The sequence below is a fragment of the Tachyglossus aculeatus genome, chromosome 2, assembly GCF_015852505.1.
Source record: "Tachyglossus aculeatus isolate mTacAcu1 chromosome 2, mTacAcu1.pri, whole genome shotgun sequence".
Classification (NCBI taxonomy): Eukaryota; Metazoa; Chordata; class Mammalia; order Monotremata; family Tachyglossidae; genus Tachyglossus; species Tachyglossus aculeatus.
This window is the reverse complement of record NC_052067.1, coordinates 90,563,150-90,590,815: the sequence shown is the minus strand read 5'-3', so window position 1 is coordinate 90,590,815 and position 27,666 is coordinate 90,563,150. Positions and strand designations below refer to the sequence as shown.

The window sequence follows — 27,666 nt, the reverse complement described above, 5'->3', positions numbered from 1 at the left end:
CCGGGATTAGAACCCATGACCTCTGACTCCCAAGCCCATGCTCTTTCCACTGAGCCATGGTGCTTCTCAGAGTTGGCAGTGCCATGAACAAATGAACAAATGTGGAAATGAACAAATATGCAGTAGTTTAGAGAGCATGGAAGGAGATATAAAGACTGTGAGCCCACTGTTGGGTAGGGACTGTCTCTATATGTTGCCAATTTGTACTTCCCAAGCACTTAGTACAGTGCTCTGCACATAGTAAGCGCTCAATAAATATGATTGATTGATTGAATATAAACAACAAACCATATAAGGAGAGTAAAGAAATCAGTAATGAGACTTGAAACAGATGAGCATCTAGGATTGCTGAGGTGACTGAGGGAAGGACAGTTTGGGTGGGGAATCAGGGAAGGCCTCTTGGAGGAAGTAGCTTTTTAAGGAGGGGTTTGAAGGAGGGAAGGGATGTAGTATGGAGAAACTGAGCGGGGACATTTTTCCTGGAGGGACAAAGGCCTGATATAAGAGATGTGATTGGGAAGAGTGAAGAGCACAAGTGTGGAAAAGTGGGAGTAGAGACCAGAGAGGTAAGAGGGAATGAACAAATGGAGTGGGCAGGCAATGTGTCTGTTTATTGTTATACTGTACTCTCCAAGGCGCTTAGTACAGTGCTTTGGACACAGTAAGCGCTCGATAAATATGATTGAATGAATGAATGAGTCTTGAAGGAGATGACTAGGAATTCTTGCCTTACGCGAGAGGCAGCGAGAAACTCCTGGAGATGCTTGGAAAGGGGAGTGATGTGCTCGGATCAGTACTCTGCCCATAAACGTTTATATTCTGAGGGCTTCCAAGGTGAACTCAGAACATCTCACCACTTTGGTAGACTCTGTGTTCCCACCAGCACTGCCCTCTGTGTAACTATTCAGTGGAGACTGTTTTCGTTTCCAAATGGACTCATTGAGAAGCAATCAGATATCTTGTTCTCTGGCCAGTCTTCATTGGCAACCGGCTGGCTGCTGGTATACCTTCGACAAACAAACCAAACCCAGCCTGCAGCTCATAAATGCTAATCAGTCATAATTGACCTTCAGTCAATATGTGGTACAAGTCGCATGACCCAATCCATTGAGCTACATATTTATTTTTCTTTGGCCCGAAGTTTATTACCTTGGCAACCGGATAACCCAGGATAGTGTCGGCGTAACTTTGGAAAAGCGGGAGATGAACGGGCTCCTCTGTTGTGCTTTGTCTAAGGCCTTTTGAGAGCTCAGCGTGTCTACTGTCCCAGACCACATAAGCAAGAAGAGAGGTCTATGGCTTTGTGGGCCAGCCATCTCTGCAGGATCTGTAGATCTGGGTCAACCTTAACGAAGTATCATGCAGGAATGTGGATTTGTCTTAGCCATCATCTTTCCTTGCTTGCCCATCCTCCTCCTCATCAAGCAGGAACTCGAAACCATTGACTTAAAAGCACTCTCCTTGCCCCCTCCAATCTTATCTCTCTGATTTCCTTCTACAACCCAGCTCACACATCTCGCTCCCTTAATGCCAACCTACGCTTTGTACCTCGATCTCGGCATATCCGACCGACGATCGCTCTCCCCACCTTCAAAGCTAATCTTCACATCTCCTCCAAATGGCCTTCCCGAAATAGGCCCTCATTTCCTTTTCTCCCACTCCTTTCTGTGCTGCCTTTGCACTTGGATTTGAACCCTTTATTCAATCCATGCTCAGCCCCACAGCACTTATGTGCATATCCATAATTTATTTCTTTATGTTAATGTCTCTCTTCCCCTCTAGACTACAATTTCCTTGTGGGTAGAGAATGTTTCTACCAACTCTTTTATTTTACTCTCTCAAGCACCACGTAAAGTTCTTTGCACACAACAAGCACTCAATAAGCACTCAATAAATATGATTGATTGAAACAAATTAGCATCAGAAATGAGATGTTCTCCTCCCCTCATCACTTCCCATGGGATCCTGGATTTTGAGGCCTCTTGACCAAGCATCCACCTTCCATGGCACATTAATTCTCCTCATTAACTTTAATTCAATCATATTTATTGAGCACTTACTGTGTGCAGAGCACTGTACTAAGCGCTTGGGAAGTACAAGTTGGCAACATATAGAGATGGTCCCTACCCAACAACAGGCTCACAGTCTAGAACAGATGAATGCGGAAATTCTCCCCACTCTTCAAAACACCCCAGTGACTATGCATTTCCCTCCAAATTAAGCGAAAATTTCTTATCATTGGGTTCAAGGCTCTTCTCCAAGTTTTCCCATCTTCCATATTAGCACTCTTTACCCGCTGCTTCTCAGCTCACACTTTTTTTCCCTCCAAACCTTGCCTTTCATTGGCTTCTTGCACTCAGCTCTCCCGTTTCAAGTTCCTTTCCCTTGCTGTGCACTCACTGCCTGAAACTTCCTCCCCTTTTCAAAGCCCCCAGATTGCCCACTCCCTCCAACTTCAAAGCTCTCCTAAATGCCTACCTGGAATGCCTACCTCTTCCAGAAAGCTTTCACTGATTCACTAATTTCCAATGTACCTCAATCTCATCTGATTAATTTCCAGTGACCCAACTGCATGAACCGAAGGATCCCCTTTAGCATTTATGCAGAGAAGCAGCATGGCTCAGTGGAAGGAGCATGGGCTTTGGAGTCAGAGGTCAGGGGTTCAAATCCCGGCTCCGCCAATTGTCAGCTGTGCGGCTTTGGGCAAGTCACTTCACTTCTCTGTGCCTCAGTTCCCCCATCTGTAAAATGGGGATTAAGACTGCGAGCCCCACGTGGGACAATGTGATCACCTTGTATCCCCCCAATGCTTAGACAGTGCTTTGCACATAGTAAACGCTTAACAAATACCATTATTATCATTATTATTATTATTTGCATTCAGCCTCAGAATTTAGGTGTGTATCAGTATTTAGACTGATGGCATCAATTAATCATATTTATTGAGCACTGTGTGCATAACTCTGTGCTAAGAATTTGGGAGATTACAATGTAACAGAATTGGTAGACACATTTCCTGCCCACAACGAGGGAGGCATGGTTTAGTGGATGGAGCCTGGCTCCTAGGAGTCAGAAGGTCATGGGTTCTAATCTTGGCTCTGCCACTTGTCTGCTGTGTGACCTTGGACAAGTCACTTTACTTCTCTGTGTCTCAGTTCCCTCATCTGAAAAATGGGGATTGAGAATGTGAGACTGGATTTTCTTGTATCTACCCCAGTGCTAAGTACAGTGCCTGGCACTGTATAGTAAGTGTCTAACAAATACCATAATCAATTATAGTTACTATTAACAAGCTTTGGATTTGTCTGTCTCCCCCATTAGATTGGAAGATCTTTGAGGGGAGAGACTTTTACCTTCTGCTTCAACTAAACTCAGCCCAGGGTGCTTTGAAGCTACTAGGCAATCAGGTTATATAGTAGACTAAATGGCTGGAGAGCATCCCTCTCCCTCAATGAGGAAATTGCAAGTGGTTTAAGAGGAAAACAGGTTGGGAGACTCAGCAACAACCCTGACCATTGCACAGGACTAACCCCTGTTGGCAACCTGGAGAGCTCATTAGCATGTCTTTCTGGCTTGTGGGAATCAGGTTTTCACTGAAAAGCAGAAATGGTGGTTTATCCTATCAAAGCTTGGGAGCAAAGGGCTGAGGAAGTATCAGAGGCTTCCCCAGAAACTTGATTCTGGGAAAGTTGGCAAACAATATGCATTTTCCATCGCAGTAGATCCCACCACTATCCTGTCTCACAAGCCTTGGCATTATCCTCGACTCAGCCCTTTCATTCAACTCACATATTCAATGTCACCAAATCCTGTCAGTTTTCCCCTCGTAGCATAGCTATAATCCACCCTCTCCATCCAAGCTGTTACTATGCTGATCATAACCCATCTTGAATAGTCCATCATCCTCCTTGCAGATCTCCCTGCCTCCTGTCTATCCCCACTTCAGTGCTTACCTCACTCTGCTGCCTGTATCATTTTGCTGAAGAAAATTCAGTCCACATCTCCCGACTCTTCAAAAACCTCCAGTGGTTATCCATCAAACAGAAACTCCTTACCATCGGCTTTAAAGCAATCAGCTCTCCCTATCCTACCTTTGGTATTCGACTGGGGCAGAGTGGACTACTGAGCATTGGTTGTCCCTGACATAATAATGGACCATAATAATGGACCCATTATGGATCTCTACGCCCCATTTCTATTGAAACCTTTTGGAATCTGCTGGTGTCTTTTGGATATATATTGAGGAAGAATGCTTAGGGCTTTTGGAAACCTTATTTGCCATCACTTATCAAAGTCGAAACTTCCCCTTCCACTCAAGGCACAATATAACGGGATGTATTGGCCATAGTCTAGCAGTGATATAGCCAGAGTTTGTACCAAGGTGGTAGCGGTTTGGGTGGAGAGTAAGGGGCATATCTGCACTTACAGCCTAACCAACATGGCTCAGTGGAAAGAGCACAGGTTTGGGAGTCAGAGGACATGGGTTCTAATCCCACATCCACCACTTAGCAGCTGTGTGACTTTGGGCAGGTCACTTAACTTCTGTGTGCCTCGGTTACCTCAATGGTAAGATGGGGATTAAGACTGTGAGCCCCAGGTGGGACAACCTGATTACCTTGTATCTACCCCAGCACTTGAAACAGTGCTTGACAAATAGTAGGCGCTTAACAAATACCATCATTATTAGAGAAGCAGCGTGGCTCAGTGGAAAGAGCCCGGGCTTGGGAGTCAGAGGCCATGGATTCTAATCCCGGCTCCACCACTTGCCAGTTGGGTGACTTTGGGCAAGTCACTTCACTTCTCTGTGCCTCAGTTACCTCTGTAACTGTATCTGTAAAATACTGTAAATCTGTAAAAAACTGTATCTGTATCTGTAAAATGGGGATTAAGACTGTGAGCCCCACATGGGACAACCTGTTTACCTTGTATCTACCCCAGCACTTAGAACAGTGTTTGGAACATAGTAAGCGCTTAACAAATGCCATCATTATTATTATTATTACCTAACTGCTGCCCTACTACAATTTAGACTGTACATTTTGCCAGTCTATTTCCAACCTCAATCTCATCTATCTTGCCACTGACCCCTTTCCCATTTCCTCCCACCTTTCTGGAATTCCCTTTCTCTTCTTTTATGACACACCACCGAACTCCCCACCTTCAAAGCCCTCTAGACAGTCAGATCCCTCTAGATGGTAAGCTTGTTATTAGCAGGGAATGTGTCAGGTAAGTCTGTTGCATTGTACTCTCCCAAGTGCTTAGTACCAAGTTCTGCATATAGTAAGTGCTCAGTAAATTCCATTGACTGATTATGAAAATCACATCCCCTCCAGGAGGCCTTCCCTAACTAAGCCCTCATTTACCCTACTACTTCTCTCCTCTGCATCACCTTTGTACTTGGATTTGTACGTTTACCCTACCACACAGCACTTCCGTACATATGTGTCATTCATTTTACTATCTGTCTACCCCTCTAGACTGTAAGTTCCTTATGGGTGGGGAACAGGTCTACCAACTCTCCCAAGCTCTTAGTGCAGTGCTCTATACACAGTAAGCACTCAGCAAACACTACTCAGAGTAGCAGTGTGGCTCAGTGGAAAGAACCGGGCTTGGGAGTCAGAGGTCATGGGTTCTAATCCTGATTCCACTGCTTGTCAGCTGGGTGACTTTGGGCAAGTCACTTAACTTCTTTGTGCCTCAGTTACCTCATCTGTAAAATGGGGATTAAGACTGTGAGCCCCACGTGGGACAACCTGATCACCTCGTATCCTCCCCAGCACTTAGAACAGTGCCTTGCAAATAGTAAGCGCTTAACAAATGCCATTATTATTATTATTATTTTCCATCATATTTAGTGTGAACATCCACAGATGGGTCAAGAAGGGAATTTCACAGCTTCTCCAGGTGTGTTGTCCACAGGAATGAAAATGTTTATTTCAGGTTGCAGTTCAAGAAAGGTTTGGCTACAGTCAGAGCTGAGACATCCATAACAGGGATGCAGAATGGAGAGTTAGGGGGGTTGGATGAGCCATCCCTTGCCAGGAGGAAGGGTGTCCTGTATGGTAATCAGACACAGTTCCTCCAAGTGTCCTGATGCCCTGTTGGAGATGGAATCCTGGGTGAGATGGAGACATTTGGGTGGATTCAAGAAGGACATTCTCATGGTTTTATGTTCTTATGTTGGTTGGGATTCCATCTAACCTCATGGAATCCCTTGTCTAAGCTTCAGAAGTATTTCCGGGTTAGGATAGTCAAACTGCAAACTTCTAAGTTTAATTTCAAATTTCAAGAGGATTTTGTTCATTCAGTACTGTTAAATTCAGGACTGTCCACCTTCAGATACTCATGTGATCGCATTTCATGCCGAGCTGATCAGGACTGTCCACCTTCAGATACTCAGATACTCATGTGATCCCGTTTCATGCCGAGCTGAAGGCTTACAAAGGTTTGGAGCTGTCCAGGCTCTTACATGGCTGTGAGGTTTGGACCTATCATAGATGTCACATCCAGCTTCTCAAACACTGTTGTCAGCATTTTTTTAAGCAATTACTATGGGCAGGCACTGTACTAAGCTCTAGTAAATGTTAACTATGAACCACACTCAGTAGCAATTATCAAGATAGGATCACTACCCTGTGAAGTCCTGGAGCACAGGAAGTTCTCCAGCAACAAGGGCAGCACAAAGTTGAGCTGTTCTGTTTGCCAGGACCTGTGAGGAGAATCAATGATCAATCAATTGTATTTATTGAGCACTTACGGTGTGCAGAGCACTGTACTAAGCACTTGGGAGAGTACAATATAACAGAGTTGGTAGACACATTCTCTGCCCACAAAGAGATTACGATCTTGAGGGGAGACAGACATTAATATAAATTGCCGTTATGAACTTAAGTGCTATGGGGTTGAGGGCAGGGTGAATAAAGGGGGAAAATCCAAGTGCAAGGATGATGCAGAAGGGAATGGGAGAAGAGGAAATGAGGGCTTAGTCAGAAAAGACCTCTTGGAGGAGATGTGCTTTTAATATGGCTGGAGAGAGTGATTTGATTATCTGTCAGATATGATGAGGTTTAGAGTTTCAAGCCCAAAGCCAGACATGGGTGAGGGGTTGGAGTCGTGATAGATGAAATCGAGGTACAGAAGGTAGTTTGGCATTAGAGGAGTTAAGTGTGAGGTCTGGGTAGTAGTAGGAAACTGAGGAGGTAAGGTAGGAGGGGGCAAGGTGATTGGGTGGTTTAATATCTATGATGAGGAGTTTCTGTTTGATGTGAAGGTGGATGTCCAACCACTAGGTTTTCTTGAAGAGTGGGGAAACATGGACTGAACAATTTTGTAGAAAAAAGCATGAGGTATGGACTGGAGTGGGGAGAGATAGGAGGCAGGGAGGTCAGCAAAAAGACTGGTGGAGTAATCAAGGCAGGATAGAAAAGGGCTTGGATTAAAATGATAGCAGTTTGGATGGAGAGGAAAGGACGGAGTTTAATGAGGTTGTGAAGGATGAAATGTCAGCAGGATATGCAAGAAGCTGTTCTATGAAGAACAGAAATGGGGCACGACAAAGCCAGGAAGTCAGAGCAAACAATCTAAGGGCACAACATAGTCCATAGTTCCAACAATGGGACTCAGCAGCAGATTTGATGAGAAATGAACAAAGTAGACCACCTTTATTTCTAGACTGTGATGATATGGGAAGTACAAGTTCAACTTGTACTTCCCAAGTGCTTAGTACAGTGCTCTGCACACAGTAAGCGCTCAATAAATACGATTGAATGAATGAATGAATGATGGTATTTATTAAGTGCTTACTATGTGCCATGCACTGTTCTAAATGCTGGGGTAGATACAAGGTAATCAGGTTGTCCCACGTGGGGCTCATAGTCTTAATCCCCATTTACAGATGAGGTAACTGAGGCAAAGAGAAGTTAAGTGACTTGCCCAAAGTCACACAGCTGACAAGTTATGGCGCTGGGATTAGAACCCATGGCCTCTGACTCCCAAGCCCGTGCTTTTTCCACTAAGCCACACGGCTTCTCATGCTGTGAGCCCTTCATGGGCAGGGATTGTCTCTGTTGCTGAATTGTACTTTCCAAGTGCTTAGTACAGTGCTCTGCACACAGTAAGGGTTGAAAAAATACAATTGAATGAATGAATGAATCATCATCATCATCATCATCAATCGTATTTATTGAGCACTTACTATGTGCACAGCACTGTACTAAGCGCTTGGGAAGTACAAATTGGCAACATATAGAGACAGTCCCTACCCAACAGTGGGCTCACAGTCTAAAAGGGGGAGACAGAGAACAAAACCAAACATACTAACAAAATAAAGTAAATAGAATAGATATGTACAAGTAAAATAAATAAATAGAGTAATAAATATGTACAAACATATATACATATATACAGGTGCTGTGGGGAAGGGAAGGAAGTAAGATGGGGGGATGGAGAGGGGGACGAGGGGGAGAGGAAGGAAGGGGCTCAGTCTGGGAAGGCCTCCTGGAGGAGGTGAGCTCTCAGCAGGGCCTTGAAGGGAGGAAGAGAGCTAGCTTGGAGGATGGGCAGAGGGAGGGCATTCCAGGCCAGGGGGATGACGTGGGCCGGGGGTCGATGGCGGGACAGGCGAGAACGAGGTACGGTGAGGAGATTAGCAGCGGAGGAGCGGAGGGTGCGGGCTGGGCTGTAGAAGGAGAGAAGGGAGGTGAGGTAGGAGGGGACGAGGGGATGGACAGCCTTGAAGCCCAGGGTGAGGAGTTTCTGCCTGATGCGCAGATTGATTGGTAGCCACTGGAGATTTTTGAGGAGGGTAGTAATATGCCCAGAGCGTTTCTGAACAAAGATAATCCGGGTAGCAGCATGAAGTATGGATTGAAGTGGAGAGAGACACGAGGATGGGAGATCAGAGAGAAGGCTGATGCAGTAGTCCAGACGGGATAGGGTGAGAGCTTGAATGAGCAGGGTAGCGGTATGGTTGGAGAGGAAAGGGCGGAACCTGGTAATGTTGCGGAGCTGAGACCGGCAGGTTTTGGTGACGGCTTGGATGTGAGGGGTGAATGAGAGGTGAATGAGGGGTGAATGAGTGCAGCTAGCAAGAGAGGGGTTTCTGTACTTGGGCAGAGACTTTGGGAATACTGGGAAACCAAGAGGAAGATTTGCAAAGAGTGGCAGACATGATATGAGGCAAACACAGCACCTGGCTAGCACCGGTCTTTCCTCACACCCAATGTAGAAAACACATTGTGGACAGTGCTTGGCACATAGTAAGCACTTAACAAATACCATTATTATTATTATTGTTATTATTATTATTATTATTATTATTGAGTGTCATTCACTACTTGGCCAAATCAGCCACCTCGATAAATACAGATAGGACCTTTATTCATCCCCCCTCCCAGCCCAACAACACTTTTGTACATATCTGTAATTATTTTTATTTATATTAACATTGGTCTCTCTTTCTAGACTATAAGGTCTTTGTGAGTAGGAAATGTGTCTGTTATATTGTTGTACTCTCCGAAGTGCTTAGTACATTACTCTGCACACTTAATAAATGCAATTGACTGACTGACCTCATCAGCAGTAGCACATTCCTTTGAAGCTTTGTACCATCTCCATCACAGTTCAACCCTCCAGTTATCACTCCAACTCCCTCCTATCATTCCACTCCAAACTCCTTGAGTGAGTTGTCTATACCTGCTGTCTCTACTTCATCTCCTCTAATTCTCTCCCTCACTCCTTCCATTCTGGTTTCTGTCCCCTTTACGCCACAGAAATTGCTCTCTCAAAGATCATCAGTGAGCTCCTTTTTGTCAAATCCAACAGCTCTACTCCATCCTCATTCTCCTCGATCTCTCAGCTGCCTTCAACACAGCCAAACACTCCCTCTGGTCTCAGTTCTGGCACCTCTTCTATTCTTCATCTAGACCCACTACCTTGGAGAACTCATTCGCCTCCATTGCTTCAACTAACATCCCTGCATGGATGATTCCCAATTCTACATCTCTAGCTGTAATCTCTCTTTTTCTGCAGGCTCACATTTACTTCTGCCTTGAGGATGTCTCAAATTGGATGTCCTGCCAACTCCTCAAACTTAACACGTCCAAAACAGAACTCCTTATCTTCCCACCCAAATCCTGTCCTTCCACTGACTCCTCCATCACTGTGGACAGCACTACCATCCTCCCCGTCTCATAAACCTGTAACCTTGGCAATACTGGGCAAGTCACTTAACTTCTCTGGGCCTCAGTTACCTCATCTGTAAAATGGGGATGAAGACTGTGAGCCCCCCTTGGGAAAACCTGATCACCTTGTATCCTCCTCAACACTTAGTACAGTGCTTTGCATCACCATCATCAACATCAATCCTATTTATTGAGCGCTTACTGTGTGCAGAGCACTGTACTAAGCACTTGGGAAGTACAAGTTGAACATAGTAAGTGCTTAACAAATGCCATTATTATTATTATTATCATATTTATTACTCTTATTTTATTTGTACATGTTTATTCTATTTATTTTATTTTGTTAACATGTTTTGTTTTGTTCTCCGTCTCCCCCTTCTAGACTGTGAGCCCACTGTTGGGTAGGGACCATCTCTAGATGTTGCCAACTTGTACTTCCCAAGCGCTTAGTACAGTGCTCTGCATACAGTAAGCACTCAATAAATACGATTGAATGAATGAATGAACTCTTCTCTCTCATTCAACCCAACTATTCAATCTGTCACCAAATACTGTCGGTTCAAGCTCCACAGCATCGCAAAAATTTGCCCTTTCGCTCCATCCAAACTGCTACCATGTTAATCCAAGACTTTATCCCAACCGGCCCTGATTGCTGTATTAGCCTCCTTGCTGACCTCCCGGCCTCCTGTCTCTCCCCACTCCACTCCATACTTCACTCTGCTGCCTGGATCAGTTTTCTACAAAACTGTTCAGTCCATGTTTTCCCGCACCTCAAGAATCTCCAATGGTTTCCCAGCCACCTCTGCATCAAACAGAAACTCCTTACCATATAATTAAAGCACTCAATCACCTTTCCCCCTCTAAATGTACCTAGATCCTTTCCTAAACCCACAAAATTCACTGCTGGTAATGCCAACCTACTCAATGTACCCTCGATCTCATCTATCTTGTCCATGTCCTGCCCCTGGCCGGGAACACCCTCCCTCTTCATGTCGCAGGTTGGCCTAGTGGATTGAGCATGGGCTTGGGAGTCAGAAGGACCTGGGTTCTAGTCCCTGTTCTGCCACTTGTCTGCTGTGTGACCTTGGGAAAGTCACTTCACTTCTCTGGGCCTCAGTTACTTCATCTGTAAAATGGGGATTAAGAATGTGAGCCCCATGTGGGACAGGGTCTTTGTCCAACCCATTTAGCCTGTATCTACCTTTTAGACTGTGAGCCCACTGTTGGGTAGGGACTGTCTCTATATGTTGCCAATTTGTACTTCCCAAGCGCTTAGTACAGTGCTCTGCACATAGTAAGCACTCAATAAATACGATTGATGATGATGATGATGATCTACCCCAGAGCTTAGAACAGTGCATGACACATAGTAAGCATTTAACAAATACCATCACCATCATCATCATCATCATCATTCACCCCACCTTCAAAACATTATTAAAAGCAATCTCCTCCAAGATGCCTTTCCTAAATTCTCATTTCCTCTTCTCCCACTCCCTTTTACATCACCCTTTCACTTAGATTTGCACCCTTTATTCAACTCTCCCTCCGCCCCAAAGCACTCATGTACATTTACAGAATTTATTTATTTATATTAATACCTGTCTCCCACTCCAGACCGTAAACTCGTTGTGGGCAGAGAATGTGTCTACCAACTCTGTTATATGCAACTCTCCCAAGCACTTAGCACAGTGCCCTGCACATAGTAAGTACTCAACAAATACAACTGATTGATTCAGTATTTTATATTGAAGGTTTTGCTTTGGCAGGTAATATATTCCTCATGTTATTTCTCATGTTTGCATCCCAGGTACTTTATTTTTGAAGTGTACAACCTAATTTCTCAATCTGCACTCTACATGCTCTTAATCAAAAACCAAGACTAAGTTTAAAAGAAAACTCAATATTTCCCACAGTTGTGTATTGAATCAGAGACCTCTCTCTCTCTTTCTTTATCCATCTATCTCCATCTCCCTATCTCTCTTTCCCTCTCTCTTGTATCTCCCTACTACTACTCTCAGTCAAATTCCCTTCTCTACCTATCCCTACCATCCCGTAGCCCCTATCAAGAGGAACTAAACAGCCTTCTGTAAGACTCTCCCCAAGAAAAAATAAACACGCAGAAAGCAGAGTTAATGGATGAAATACTGCAGCATTTATCTTGGCAACTTGGCTTTGGGCCGACAGATTTCCTTCCAGCGCCTCCTCTCACACTCTTACCGTTCTCTCAGTTTCTCTCCCAGGGGACCAGTCCTTTCAGCATCCCTCCCTGACTCTAGAATCCCATTAGAAGGCCAGAGTGCAGAATTCCCACCTTCCAGGGCAAGCCGCCTACCCGACATACAATTTATTTACTGGGTCTCTGTGACCCAAATGGTCATTTCACTTAAAAAGCTGCAGCCAGCTGAGAGCCTTTTTTTACAAGGCTATAAACTAAAGTAGCTTTTCAAAAATGTTACATGAATTGCTGTGAGCCGTGAAGTCTCTTTTTGCAAGTTCCAGCTCATTCTAGTCAAGTTGACGGAGGAGCTAGCTACAGCCCCGAGAACCTCTCCTTTCCCCTTCCTTTCCTGGGGCGGGGAGGAGGAGGGGAAGGGGCAGCCATCTCCAGGGTTCGTTCTGACAACTCTTCTGATATAAATATTTAGAGAAATCCTTTCCATTAGAGATTAAACAAAGTGTAAGTAACTGTTCCTAAATGATGGATTTTATTCATGTTTGCAACAGGCCTGCACTGTGCTATCTTAGGCGTGGACATGATACTCTTAAGCGCCGGGGGGAATGTGAAGGGGAAGAAAGAGAGCAAAAACTAGAGTGAAGGGAAATTGGAGCCGTGGTGTGTTGTTTGTAAGGAGTCCCTGGAGAGTTGGCAGGGCGTTGGAGCCTGGCGGGGGGAGTGGAGAGAAGCAGCCTGATGCCTCGCTATGGGAAAGGATCCAATCAATGTTCCTAATGGCATTTCACTGGTTCTAAGCAAGTGGATTGGCTGCTACTCATTCCTTCAATTGTATTTATTGAGCGCCTACCGTGTGCAGAGCACTGTACCCCACCCGTGGTCTCTCAACTCCCCCTCCCGCTCGGCCCACCAGAGGCTGGAAACCATCCTGCATTCTGACTGGGGGGTGCCGGCTTCTCTGGGATCACTTTTAGGAAAGTGAATCCAGAGGGGGATGGCAGAGGAAACTGTTAGGTTCTTGCTCAGGGTAACAAGTGTCTCAGCTAGAAGGGTGTTCAGCCCCAGAGTCAAGCATGGACCTTTTCTTGGGTTGGAACTCAGTGACTGCATTGTGAGCTGTTCTTTCCTGAATGGGCAAGGTTTGGAATGATGATGATGATGATGATGATGATGGTATTTGTTAAGCGCCTACTATGTGCCAAGCACTGCTTAAAGCATTGGGGTAGATACGGGGTAATCAGGTTGTCCCACGTGGGGCTCACAATCTTAATCCCCATTTTACAGATGAGGGAACTGCGGCACAGAGAAGTTAAGTGACCTGCCCAAAGTCACCCAGCTGACAAGTGGTAGAACCAGGTTTAGAACCCACGACTTCTGACTCCCAAGCCTGTGCTCTTTCCACTAGGCCACGCCGCTTCTCTGTACTGCAGACTGGGGGAATTTAAGACTACAAGCTCTTTGTGGGCAGGGGTCATGTGTCAATCAATTAATGGCATTTATTGAGTGCTTACTCTGTGCAGAGCCCCCTATTAAGCACTTGGGAGAGTACAGTAAAACAGAGTACAGTAAAGCAGAGTTGAAGACATGTTCCCTGCCCAAAAGAAGCTCACAGTCTTGGCCTACTCTTTTGTAATGTACTCTTCCAAGCAGTTAACACAGTGCTCGGTATAAACGCTCAATAAACAACATCGATTGATCGACTGATTGATGACAAAGGACTTAGCATGGGTACCCTCACTGCCTGTGATTCAAATGAAAGGGGTGGCAATATGTAGACATGGGAAAAAGATTTTGGAAAAAAAATTCACAAGAAAAGGATTTCCCCCTGATGTTTAGGATAAATTAGTCGCACTTAATATTTAATGTTTTCTCTAATGGAAGCATACTTAGTGCTATTTGAAGGTAGAGGGAGAGAGGGAGAGAGAGAGAATGGCTACCAGTGGTTCTTAAAATACTAAGACAGGAGAAGAATTCAGATATGATTATTTAATCATAACTCTATGGGAGCAATGATTGCTATTATCGAAGAGTTTCTGTTTATGGTACATTAATCAGAGGACTAATTCTCATTATAATAATAATGATGGCATTTATTAAGCGCTTACTATGTGCAAAGCACTGTTCTAAGCGCTGGGGATCAGGTGATCAGGTTATCCCACGGGGGGCTCACAGTCAATCCCCATTTTACAGATGAGGTAAATGAGAAGTTAAGTAACTTGCCCAAAGTCACACAGCTAACAATTGGTGGAGCCGGGATTTGAACCCATGACCTCTGACTCCAAAGCCCGCGCTCTTTCCACTAAATCATGCTGCTTCATTATGGTCTTGTTCAAACCAATGTTTGCTTAACAACAACAAAAAAAATGTTCACCCATCTTGCTGTACAGGGCACCAGTGATTCTAGCTTTGTTTCCCAGCAAATGAAAGTTTTCATGCTTGTCATAACATTTCCAGAAATCTGTTACTCCAAGCCTGTGCAGACCTGGATTTCAGGCATGTGAGTCCTTGCTTATGTGTGTGTAGGGTCCAGCCCTCACTGATCGAGGGACTTGTCTGATTGTCAGCTACTGCCTAAAAATCCTGCCCTCATCCCCCTGTCAGTCTACATGGACTCTCGGTTCCCAAAACCACAGTAGACGGGAAGGTAGGTCAAGGCTTGGGCCTGAAAGAGTCCACTGCACTCTCTGTCAATCAGCGCTTAGAACAGTGCCAGCGCTTAGAACAGTGCTTTGCACATAGTAAGCGCTTAATAAATGTCATCATTATTATTATTATTATTACCTGCTGAGATGAGGGTTTAAAGGGACAGGGCACCCAAGGACATAGCTTGAGAGTTCAGTCAGCCAGTCAAACATATTTTTTTTCAGCACTTACTGTGTGCAGAGCACTGTACTAAGCTCTTGGAAGAGTACAATATAACAATAAACACACATAGTCCCTGCCCACAATAAGCTTACAGTCTAAAGGATGAATTTACAGTCTAGAAGATGAGCGTGGCCTAGTGAGAGACCACAGGATTGGGAGTTGGGAGACTGGGGTTCTAATATTAGCTCTGCTACTTGACTTATTACTCTATTTATTTATTTTATTACTCTATTTATTTTACTTGTACATATCTATTCTATTTATTTTATTTTGTTCGTATGTTTGGTTTTGTTCTCTGTCTCCCCCTTTTAGACTGTGAGCCCACTGTTGGGTAGGGACTGTCTCTATATGTTGCCAACTTGTACTTCCCAAATGCTTAGTACAGTGCTCTGCACACAGTAAGCGCTCAATAAATATGATTGATTGATTGCCGCGTGACCTTGGATTAGCCACTATCCTTTTCTGTGCCTCAGTTCTCTCTCCTGTAAGATGGGGGTAAGATATCTGCACTCTCTACCTCTTGGTCTGAGTGTTCCACGTGGAGCAGGAACACTTTGTGATCTGGTGATGTGATCTTGTCTACCTTATCAAAGATATTTATTGAGTGCTTACTGTGTGCAGAGCACTGTACCAAGAGCTTGGGAGAGTGCAACATAAAGAGTTGGTAATAATAATTATAATAATGACATTTATTAAGTGCTTATTATTTGCAAAGCACTGTTAATAATAATCATAATGGCATTTATTAAGTGCTTACTATGTGTAAAGCACTGTTAATAATAATGATAATGGCATTTATTAAGCACTTACTATGTGCAAAGCACTGTTCTAAGTGCTGGGGAGGTTACATTGTGATCAGGTTGTCCCACGTGGGGCTCACAGTCTTAATCCCCATTTTACAGATGAAGTAACTGAGGCACAGAGAAGTTAAGTGACTTGCCCAAAGTTGCACAGCTGACAAGTGGCGGAGCTGGGATTTGAACCCATGACCTCTGACTCCGAAGCCTGGGCTCTTTCCACTGAGCCATGCTGCTTCATTCATTTGGTCATATTTATTAAGTGCTTACTGTGGGAAGAACACTGTACTAAGCGCTTGGGAGAGTAAGATTTTAGACTGTGAGCCCCTTTTAGACTGTGAGCCCACTGTTGGGTAGGGACTGTCTCTATATGTTGCCAACTTGTACTTCCCAAGCACTTAGTACAGTGCTCTGCACACAGTAAGCGCTCAATAAATACGATTGATGATAAAATAGAACAACAAAGAGTGACAATCCCAACCCTGCAAGACAGAGAGATCCTAAGGGCCACAAGGAGGGTTGGCGGGATCACACAGCAGTCTGAGGGCATCTCTGAGACCACCACCCTGCCCCTCCTCTCCAGCCCGCACCTGTCGGTCAGGGTGGGCTTCCGGGTCAATCAATCAATCAATCGTATTTATTGAGCGCTTACTGTGTGCAGAGCACTGTACTAAGCGCTTGGGAAGTACAAGCTGGCAACATATAGAGACAGTCCCTACCCAACAGTGGGCTCTCAGTCTAGAAGGGGGAGACAGAGAACAAAACCAAACATACTAACAAAATAAAATAAATAGAATAGATAAGTATAAGTAAAATAAATAGAGTAATAAATATGTACAAACATATATACATATATACAGGTGCTGTGGGGAAGGGAAGGAGGTAAGATGGGGGGGATGGAGAGGGGGACGAGGGTCCTGCCCTTTGGCCCCTGTGGCCACCGCCCGTGGGCCCCCCAGCCCTAGTCCTCACTGTTCTAAGCACTGGGAAGGTTACAAGGTAATCAGATTGTCCTGTGGGGTGCTCACAGTCTTAATCCCCATTTTACAGATGAGGGAACTGAGGCACAGAGAAGTGAAATGACTTGCCCAAAGTCACACAGCTGACAAGTGGCGGAGCCAGGATTTGAACCCATGACCTCTGACTCCAAAGCCCCGGCTCTTTCCACTGACCCACACTGTAGACACGTTCCCTGCCCACAAGGTTTAACTTTGACCCATAGTGAGCACATGATAAATACCCTCTTCATTATTATTGTTTACAAGTGGAAGTGACTCCAGCAACAAACTTCTTGTTACGGTACTCCTCTGGCTTGCTGCTGCTCAGCCCTGAGAGTTAGATTTGTCCCGGGCAGATGTGACTGCTGATGCATTTTTCTGGAGTTTGAGACCGAATGGAAAATGGGAAGCAGCATCACCTAGTAGATAGAGCATGAGCCTTGGAGTCAGAGGACCTGGGTTCTAATCCCGACTCTGCCACTTTTCTGCTGCGTGACCTTGGGATAGTCGCTTAACTTCTCCGTGCGTCGGTGACCTCGTCTGTCAAATGGGGATTAAGAGTGTGAGCCCCATGTGGGACATGGACTGTGTCCAACCTGATTAACTTGTATCTACTCCAGCGTTTAGTACAATGCCAGGCACATAGTCAGTGCTTAACAAATACCATAAAAAAATGGAGAATTTGGGCAAGTAGTTGGCTCAATTATCCTTTTGTTGGCAGGGTGGGAGCATGGTCCGGGGCCCATTGACCTCTCATGAAGTCTTCTCTCCAGCCTGGATTTTGCCCTGGCAAAGGGGGAGAATGAGCTGACCTCTCTGGGTGCCCTGCAGCTCTCAGAAGAGGTCATTTAGCCCCTTCCTTCCTCTCCCCCTCGTCCCCCTCTCCATCCCCCGCATCTTACCTCCTTCACTTCCCCACAGCACCTGTATATATGTATATATGATTGTACATATTTATTACTCTATTTATTTATTTATTTCACTTGTACCTGTCTATTCTATTTATTTTATTTTGTTAGTATGTTTGGTTTTGTTCTCTGTCTCCCCCTTCTAGACTGTGAGCCCACTGATGGGTAGGGACTGTCTCTATATGTTGCCAGCTTGTACTTCCCAAGCGCTTAGTCCAGTGCTCTGCACACAGTAAGCGCTCAATAAATACGATTGATTGATTGATTGATTGATTGATTGATTGATTTAGAGAGCAGTTTTTTACAGTGTCTCAGACAAGACTGTAAGCTTGTTATGGATAGGAAATTTGTCTGTTTATTGTTATACTGTACTCTCCCAAGCTCTTAGTACAATCAATCAATCAATCGTATTTATTGAGCGCTTACTTTGTGCAGAGCACTGTACTAAGCACTTGGGAAGTACAAGTTGGCAACATATAGAGACAGTCCCTACCCAACAGTGGGCTCACAGTCTGAAAGGGGGAGACAGAGAACAAAACCAAACATATTAACAAAATAAAATAAATAGAATAGATATGTACAGTGCTTTGCTCACAGTAAGTGCTCAGTAAATATGATTGAACGAATGAATGAACCTTCAGGGAATGAAAGCGAGCAGGCAGCATCCCCCACAGAGACTCAGTGGAAGTGTTTGCTGCCAGGGTCTAGGTTGCTGGCGATCCCAGGCAAGCCTTCTGGGGTTGCAGTTCAGGCAAGGCAGGGTCATTTGGGGAATTGTTTGGAAGTGGAGTGGGAGGAGAATTTTAGGAAGCAAAACTACTTCCTGGAAGAAGGCACGATTGTTCTGCCCTTTAACAACCCTTCCTCCCTCCCCCAAGGCTTGGAGAAATTAGCCAATTTGATCTTTACTGTGTGGCTCTGCTTCTCCTGCCTGGAGGAGCCAGGCCAGCTATTCAAACTCTTGAAACTGGGGAGTCCCCTAGTCTCTCCCTCACCCCATCCCCAAACACTACTACAACTAGTTCTGCAAACTGGGTTGGCTCCACCCGGCTCTCTGTCCTCCCACTTCATTCCTCTCCCTGCCCAATCAGGTCCCCTCATCTCTATGCCCAGCATAAACTAGTGGGAGACACTTCCCAAGCGCTTAGTACAGTGCTCTGTACACAGTAAGTGCTTAATAAATATGATTGATTGATTGAGTCGCAGCCCTTTACCATTTCTTTCTTCCCACTCAAGAAAGGGGGAAGAATCCCCCCCCGAACCCATTAAACCACCTAAAGACATCCGATATATAATATCCCAAAATGGACATTTAATCAGTTTCCCTGTGGGACAGGGACTGTATGCATAATTTGGGGCATAGTGCATTTTAACCTTGACTGAGGAATTAAACTCCAAGGCCAGAACGGAGAAAATACTACGTGCTAAAAATAAATTTCTGCCCAAACCCATCAAATTGTGTAAGCACAGTGAATGTGTTAACGAGAAGGGAGGTTTAAGCAGAAGATTACAAATGGGTTTTATACCCACCCACCAGATTTCTTTCTGGAAAATAGGATTACTATAAAACAGAGAGACGGAAACAAGTAGTTGGGTGTGAATGGGGGAAATAGACTAGGAAGCCTGCCATTCATTAACACGGAAGGCATTTTCATGCTCTCCCAATTTATGCTGAATCAATCAGTGGTATTTATTGTGCGCTTACTGTGCACAGCGCACTGTACTAAATTTAAGAGACTATAATGCAACAGAGCTGGTAAGCATGTTTCCTCCCCACAGTGAGCTCACAGTCTTGAGAGGGAGACACAATTTATAATATGCTGAAGAACTGAAAGCATCGTGGAGCACAATGTCAGTGGCGGTTCTCAGAAAGAGACCACAAGTGACCAGTAATAATAATAATGATAATAATGGTATTTGTTAAGCGCTTACTACTTGCCAGACATTGTACTAAGTGCTGAGGTGGACACAGTCCCCATCCCATGTGGGGCTCACAGTCGCAATCTCCATTTTACAGATGAGAGAACTGAGGCACAGAGAAGTTACGTGACTTGCTCAAGATCACACAGCAAAGTGGCGGAGCCGGGATTAGAACCCAGGACCTCCTGACTCCCACTAGGCCATGTAGTCCTTGATAGAGCCGGACAGTGGGAGGCATATCTCAGAATTGCTCATTTCTATCTTCAGACTGTTGACTGGCTTCTATTTTTGAACTCTAACACTAGATGATTAACTGGATTTCCTTTTACTAACAGACACTAAAACCTCGCATGTTTAAAAATAGTGTGGTTGCGTCTCTCATCAGGCGGTTCTGAACCCTTTTATGGAAATTACTACGGACCACTCCAGTGTCACATGGAAAATTCAGGGGTGTAGAGGAGAGAGAGAATGGCATTTGCTAAGCGCTTACTATGTGCCAAACACCGTTCTAAGCGCAGGGGGTAGAAACAAGGTAATCAGGTTATCCCACGTGGAGCTCACAGTCTTAATCCCCATTTTACAGATGAGGTAACTGAGGCAAAGAGAACTTTTAAGTGACTTACCCAAGGTCACACAGCAGACAAGTGGCAGAGGTGGGATTAGAACCCATGACCTCTGACTCTCAAGCCCTGGCTCTTTCTGCTATGTTTCTCAAGAGTTGTGAAGAGAGTTGTGGGCATTGGATGGTCCGTCTATAGATGGATGGCTGGGAGGGAATCCACTCCATTCATTCAATCGTATTTATTGAGCGCTTACTGTGTGCAGAGCACTGTACTAAGCGCTTGGGAAGTACAAGTTGGCAACATGTAGAGACGGTCCCTACCCAACAGTGGGCTCACAGTCTAGAAGGGGGAGACAGACAACAAAACAAAGCATATTAACAAAATAAAATAAGTAGAATAAATATATGTACAAGTAAAATAAATAGAGTAATAAATACGTACAAACATATATACATAGAGCCCACTGTTGGATAGGGACTGTCTCTATATGTTGCCAATTTGTACTTCCCAAGCGCTTAGTACAGTGCTCTGCACACAGTAGGTGCTCAATAAATACGATTGATTGTGGGGAAGGGAAGGAGGTAAGGCGGGGGGATGGCACTCTATGATTTGTTCAACCACCCTGGTGTCACTGTTGGGGACTGAATTCCGGGCTGGATGAACCACCGGTCTGGTCCAGTAATCATCTTCTCCTGGATCGTGTTCTTATCAACTTTGAGAATCAGTTTTTTTATGGTATTTGTTAAGCACTTACTATGCGCCAGACACTGTACTTAGTGCTGGGGTAGATCATTAGGCTGGTCAAGATCATTAGGTCGGACACAGTCCCTGACCCATGTGGGGTTTATAGTCTCGATCCCCATTTTACAAATGAGGTAACTGAAGCACAGGGAAGTTAAATGACTTGCCCAAGGTCACACAGCAGACAAGTGGAGGAAGTGGGACTAAAACTCAGCTCCTCCTGACTCTCAGGTTTGTGCTGTATCCACTAGGCCATGCTGTTTCAGTTGGGCAAACATGATCAGTAGGGTTTTCCCATGTGGACTTCTTCTTATTGGGTAAATCAGCAAAGGATCAGCTAGTATTTGTTACTCTATTTATTTATTTTACTTGTACATATCTATTCTATTTATTTTATTTTGTTAGTATGTTTGGTTTTGTTCTCTGTCTCCCCTTTTAGACTGTGAGCCCACTGTTGGGTAGGGACTGTCTCTATATGTTGCCAACTTGTACTTCCCAAGCACTTTAGTACAGTGCTCTGCACACAGTAAGCGCTCAATAAATACGATTGATGATGATGATAGTAGCATTAGTAGTAATAGTATTTAGTAAGACTGAAGTCTCCCCCAAGAAGACTGTAAGCTTGTTATGGGCAGGGAACATGCCTGCTAATTCTGTTGTACTGAATTCCCTCAAGCGCTTAGTTCAATGTTCTGCCCATAGTAAGTACTCAACAAACACGATTGATTGATTGACGATGTGAAGAGCCCCATTCTAAACCCTGGAAGAGAAAACATAGCTGAGAATTCGACACAGTCCCTGGCACTCAAGGGGTCAGTCAGCCAATCAGATTTATTGAGCACTTATCATGTGCAGAGCACTGTACTAAGCGCTTGGGAGAGTACAATACAACAACAGACACATTTCCTGCCCGCAACGAGCTTACAGTCTAGAGGGGTAATAATAATGATGGTACTTACTATGTGCGATGTGATCAGGTTGTCCCATGTGGAGCTCACAGTCTTAATCCCCATTTTTCAGATGAAGTAACTGAGGCACAGAAAAGGTAAATGGCTTGCCCAAGGCCACACAGCTGACAAGTGGCTGAGCTGGGATTCAAACCCATGACCTCTGACTCCCAAGCCCGCGTTCTTTCCACGGAGCCACACTGGTACACTTGTGTCCCACCCCCTCCCCATGAAAATGCTTGAAGCCAGTCCGAAACGCCAACTCTACCTAATTGGACATTTCTCTTGTCTCTCAAAACATTGCTGAAGGGATGGCTGATTCACTGGCGGAATACATACTTCTCTGTCCGACACAGGTTCTCAGGTCAAAATCAAGAGCGTAACATGGCCTCGATCAGAGATCGCTCCATCAATGAGTGGTACTTATTGAGTGCTTACTATGCGGAGCACTGTACTAAGTTGGTAGTCAAGAATCCCTGCCCTCGAGGACCATACAATCTAGTGGAGGAGCTTGGGTCTCTAAAGTTCTGCTTCTGAAATGTTAGAGCAAGAGCCACAAGGTGATGCAGGACACCTGGAAAAATAAAAAAAAAATACATTCCACAGATATATGTGCATATTTATATACATATATATGTATATGCATATATATGTATATTATGGTATTAAGCTCTTACTGTGTGCTAGGCACTGTACTAAGAGCTGGGGTGGATACAAGCAAATCATGTTGGACACAGTCCCTGTCCCACCTGGGGTTTACAGTCTCAATCCCCATTTTACGGAAGAGGTAACTGTTGCCCACGGTCACACAGCAGACAAATGGTGAAGCCGGGATTAGAACCCATGACCTTCTGATTCCCAGGCCCATGCTCTATCCACTATGCCATGCTGCTTCTCAGCTTCTCTATCTGAGAAGGCCAAGCCTCCTTCCTGGCTGGTTAAAGCGTATATTTTAAAACTCAGTAAGAAGGGAACATAACCTGGCTTACAGCAGAAAGGTAGTCCCTTCCCCTTGCTGACAACGTGGGGATTGTGCTCTTCCACAATCCCATGCTGAAGATAACTCACCCGTTTCACCTTCATGCGTGTGCACACAATTCATTTCTCCTGACACGGTGTGCCCTGTAGCTAAACAGATTCGGTGGTTGGGTGAACCTTCCTAAATTCCCTAACAGGGCCCTCGCCCAAATATGTTGGGAAAAAAACACATTATGGCAGAACTGAGTGTACTTGAATTTGCAGTGTGCTTTTGTTTTTCTAAGGCACTTTTTCATTATTTCTCTCATTTTGTCCTCCAGACATCCCTATAATTTACCTTCTCACTGAGCCTCATTCTCAACTCTCTCATCTCTGACCCCTAGATCATGCTCTTTCTCTTGCCTGGAATTCCTTCTCTCTTTGAATCTCCCAGACTCTGGCTCACCCCGTCTTCAAAGCCCTTCTGAAATCTCACCTCTTCTAGGAGGTTTTCCTTGTGATTAATTTTTCTTCTCACCAGATCATATCCTCTCAACTATTCCATCAGCAACATCGGCATCACTTTGGTACATATGAATTTACATACTCCATTCATTATTTAGAGCACGGGCCTAGAAATCAGAAGGGCCTAGGTTCTAATCCCAGCTCCTCCATTTGTCTGTTTGGTGACTTTGGGTAAGCCGCTTCATTTTTCTGTGCCTCAGTTATCTCATCTGTAAACTGGGGATTAAAATTGTGAGTCCTATGTGGGACAGGGACTGTGTACAACCTGATTAACATGTATCTACCCCACTGCTTAGAACAGTGCTTGACACATAGTAAATGCTTAAAAAATTCCATCACTGTTATTTAATCACTTGATTTCCCACATATTTTTCTTTCCGCTGTCTACTTCCTCCTATTTGGAAATTATTCTTGTGTCTGCTTACCTATTTAGATTATTATTATCTCCTTGAGATGCAGGAGCACTTTTAATACAGGGCTCAATAGGTGTTCAATAAATACATCTGATTAATTGATTGATCAGGAGAAGCAGGCATTATTCTATGATAAAGCTGAGACCACCAGAAAGGTTACTTGACTTGCCCAAGTTAGGCCAGTAGCTGATCTGCAATCAGATCTCAGTTCTTCCGAGTCCCAAACAAATCGGTTGGTTGCGGGGACATCACTTCTAACTGGCTCCAGTGGTGGAGGGGAGAGTGTTAATAACAATAATAAGAAGAAGAATTAATAATTATGGTATTGGTTAAGTGCTTACTATGTGCCAGGCACTGTACTAAGCACTGGGGCATATATGAGTAAAATGGGTTGGACACAGTTCCTGTCCTATGTGGGGCTCACAGTCTCAATCCCCATTTTACAGATGAGGTAACTGAGGTACAGAAAAGTGAAGTGACTTAACCAAGGTCACACAGTAGTCAAATGGCAGAGCTGCGATTAGAATCCATGACCTTCTGACTCCCAGAGGTCTCTATCCACTATGCCATGCTGCTTCTAGGAACAGTGTTGAAGGAACAGGACTACCTTTTGGGTGTAGGTAAAGTGATTCCCCTCCCTGCACCTTCCATTACCCTGCAGGACCAGGTCTTTGCACCACATTGGTTCTTGGCTTCCACCTGGGACTATTTGCCCCAAACCAAGTGACTTCTTTTCATACAGGGATTGTGGACTAGTGGAAAGAGCATGGACATGGGAGCCAGAGGACCTGGGTTCTAATCCTGGCTCCACCACTTGCCTGCTGGGTGACCTTGGGGAAGCCACTTGACTTCTCAGTGGCCTCAGTTTCCTCAACTGCAAAATGGGGATTTAACACTGGTTCTCCCTCCTACTTAGACTGTGAGCTCCATGCGGGATAGGGACTGTATCCAGTATTAATAAATTGTATCTATTCCAGGGCTTAGAACAGGACTAGACACATAGTAAATGCTTAACAAATACCATAAAAAAGGAGAGGTGGGGTCCCATAAAGACTAGGGTCCAGAGCAATTGTCCCAATTTATCTTCTCCTGGGGATGTTTCTGAGGCCAGGTAACTCCTAAGGGCAAGTCACTGGGTCTTAGCTTCATCATCTGCTCTTTGATCAGTGTTTGATAAATTATTGTCATCTCATGCTGTCAAGTCCTGTCCAACCCAAAGCAATGTCATGGACATATCAGAGAAGCAGCGTGGCTCAGTGGAAAGAGCCTGGGCTTTGGAGCCAGAGGTCATGGGTTCAAATCCCCGGCTCCACCAATTGCCAGCTGTGTGACTTTGGGCAAGTCACTTAACTTCTCTGTGCCTGTTACCTCATCTGTAAAATGGGGATTAAGACTGTGAGCCCCCCGTGGGACAACCGGATCACCTTGTAACCTCCCCAGTGCTTAGAACAGTGCTTTGCACGTAGTAAGCGCTTAATAAATGAAAAAAAAACCATATCTCTCCCAGAACGCCCCACCTCCATCTGCAATCATTCTGGTAGTGTATCCATGAGTTTCCTTGGTAAAAATATGGAAGTGGTTTACCATTGCCTCCTTCCGCGCAGTAAACTTGAGTCTCCACCTTCGACTCTCTCCCATGCCGCTGCTGCCCAGCATGGGTGAGCTTTGACTTGTAGCAGATTGCCTTCCACTCGCTAGCCATTGTCCAAGCTAGGAATGGAATGAGTATGCCTCTGCCTGACTCTCCCTCCTGTAGTCAGGACTGGTAGAGTACTGGAAACTCTCCAAGTGTGACCCTGAGAGGGGTTGATATATAGTAAGCACTTAACAAATACCAGAATTATCATAGGATAATGCTCACCTCTCCCAATCAAGCAATAGCATTAACCCCCTTGCCCTTTATCCCATTCCTTCATGGAGACCCAACTGGCCTTCCCTGATTTTCCCATCAATCTGAAGTTCAGCTAGTCACCATCCAGCCCAGCCCCAGACGGGACAATAACCAATCCATGGAGTTTATTGAGCTCATACTGGGTGCAGAGCACAGTACTGTACTTCATAGAAAAGCAGCGTGGCTCAGTGGAAAGAGCATGGGCTTTGGAGTCAGGGGTCATGGGTTCGAATCCCGGCTCCGCCAATTGTCAGCTGTGTGACTTTGGGCAAGTCACTTCACTTCTCTGTGCCTCAGTTACCTCATCTGTAAAATGGGGATTAAGGCTGTGAGCCCCCCATGGGACAACCTGATCACCTTGTAACCTCCCCAGCACTTAGAATAGTGCTTTGCAGATAGTAAGCACTTAATAAATGCCATCATCATTATTATTATTATTACTAAATGCTAGCGAGAGTAAAGTACTGTGCATATACATGATCCCTATCTTTAAGGAGCTTACAGTCTAGCAGAGGGAAGGGGATGCCCATTGTGAAGGGTTTTAGTGCTAGTTAAAAGGGTCCCAGATTCAGATGCTTACCCTGTCAGCAGCCCACTCTACTGGAATGAAATCGTAAGGCTGCGGGTTTGCACGTGCAAAAAGTCACCGGACATTCAATATCCCCAAATGGGCATTCAATCAGTCTCCCTCCCCGTTGTTGTTTCCTTCCTCCTGATACCCGATTCAGAATTGGGAGGACATGCCCCTTCATTTTCTCAGCCCAATCTTCAAGATCGGAAACAAAGTTTGTCCAGAATGGGGAAAAAAAAGATGTTTTCATTTGGGGTTGCCACCGTCATCATCATCGTCATCATCACTGCCAATCTGATCAGTCAATGGTATTTATTGAGCACTTCATTTGGCAGAGAACTGTTCTAATAATAATAATGATGATGGTATTTGTTAAGCGCTTACTATGTGCAAAGCACTGTTCTAAGTGCTGGGAGGATACAAGGTGATCAGGTTGTCCCACGTGGGCTTCACAGTCTTAATTCCCATTTTACAGATGAGGTAACTGAGGCATTGAGAAGTTAAGTGACTTGCCCAAAGTCACACAGCTGATAAGTGGCAGAGCAGGGATTAGAACCCATGACCTCTGACTCCCAAGCCCGAGCTTTTTCCATTGAGCCACACTGTTTCTGGAGAGTACAGTGCAACAGTGAGCACTTACTGGGTGGAGAGCACTCTACTAGATGCTTGGGAACGTAAAATGGAAGTAAAAGATGTAGTCTTTTACTACAGTCTTTTACTGTAGTAACAGGTCCATTAGCAATTAGTCTTTAGTAATTTAGTAATTTTTAGTAATTAGTCTTTTACTAATCTGCTGGGCATGGCTGTACCCGTCCCCACAGCACCTGTATATATGTATATATGTTTGTATGTATTTATTACTCTATTTATTTTACTTGTACATATTTATTCTACTTATTTTATTTTGTTAATATGTTTTGTTTTGTTCTCTGTCTCCCCCTTCTAGACTGTGAGCCCACTGTTGGGTAGGGACCGTCTCTATATGTTGCCAACTTGTACTTCCCAAGCGCTTAGTACAGTGCTCTGCACACAGTAAGCGCTCAATAAATACGATTGAATGGATGAAAGAATGAATAGTCTCTCACTTGGAGGAGTTTACAATTCTGGAGGGTGTGGAGGGAGATGAATCCCCATTTCAAAAATGGGATTGGATTCCACCTTGTCCTGCTTGTGGAAGTTGGATCCCAAGATCACACAGCCAAGTTGCCCGTCT

At 44.7% G+C, this 27,666-nt stretch overlaps 1 protein-coding gene and 1 non-coding gene across 2 annotated transcripts in view; one reads left to right on the top strand and one right to left on the bottom strand.

Annotated features, from left to right (window-relative positions):
* RSPO3 (R-spondin 3) overlaps positions 1 to 27,666 on the top strand; it is an 86,588-nt gene that overhangs the window by 23,585 nt on the left and 35,337 nt on the right. The gene's annotated exons all lie outside the window — the stretch shown is intronic.
* LOC119924755 lies at positions 25,660 to 25,797 on the bottom strand. Its single transcript, XR_005449451.1, has one exon. It is a non-coding gene; the product is annotated as a small nucleolar RNA SNORA7 (small nucleolar RNA).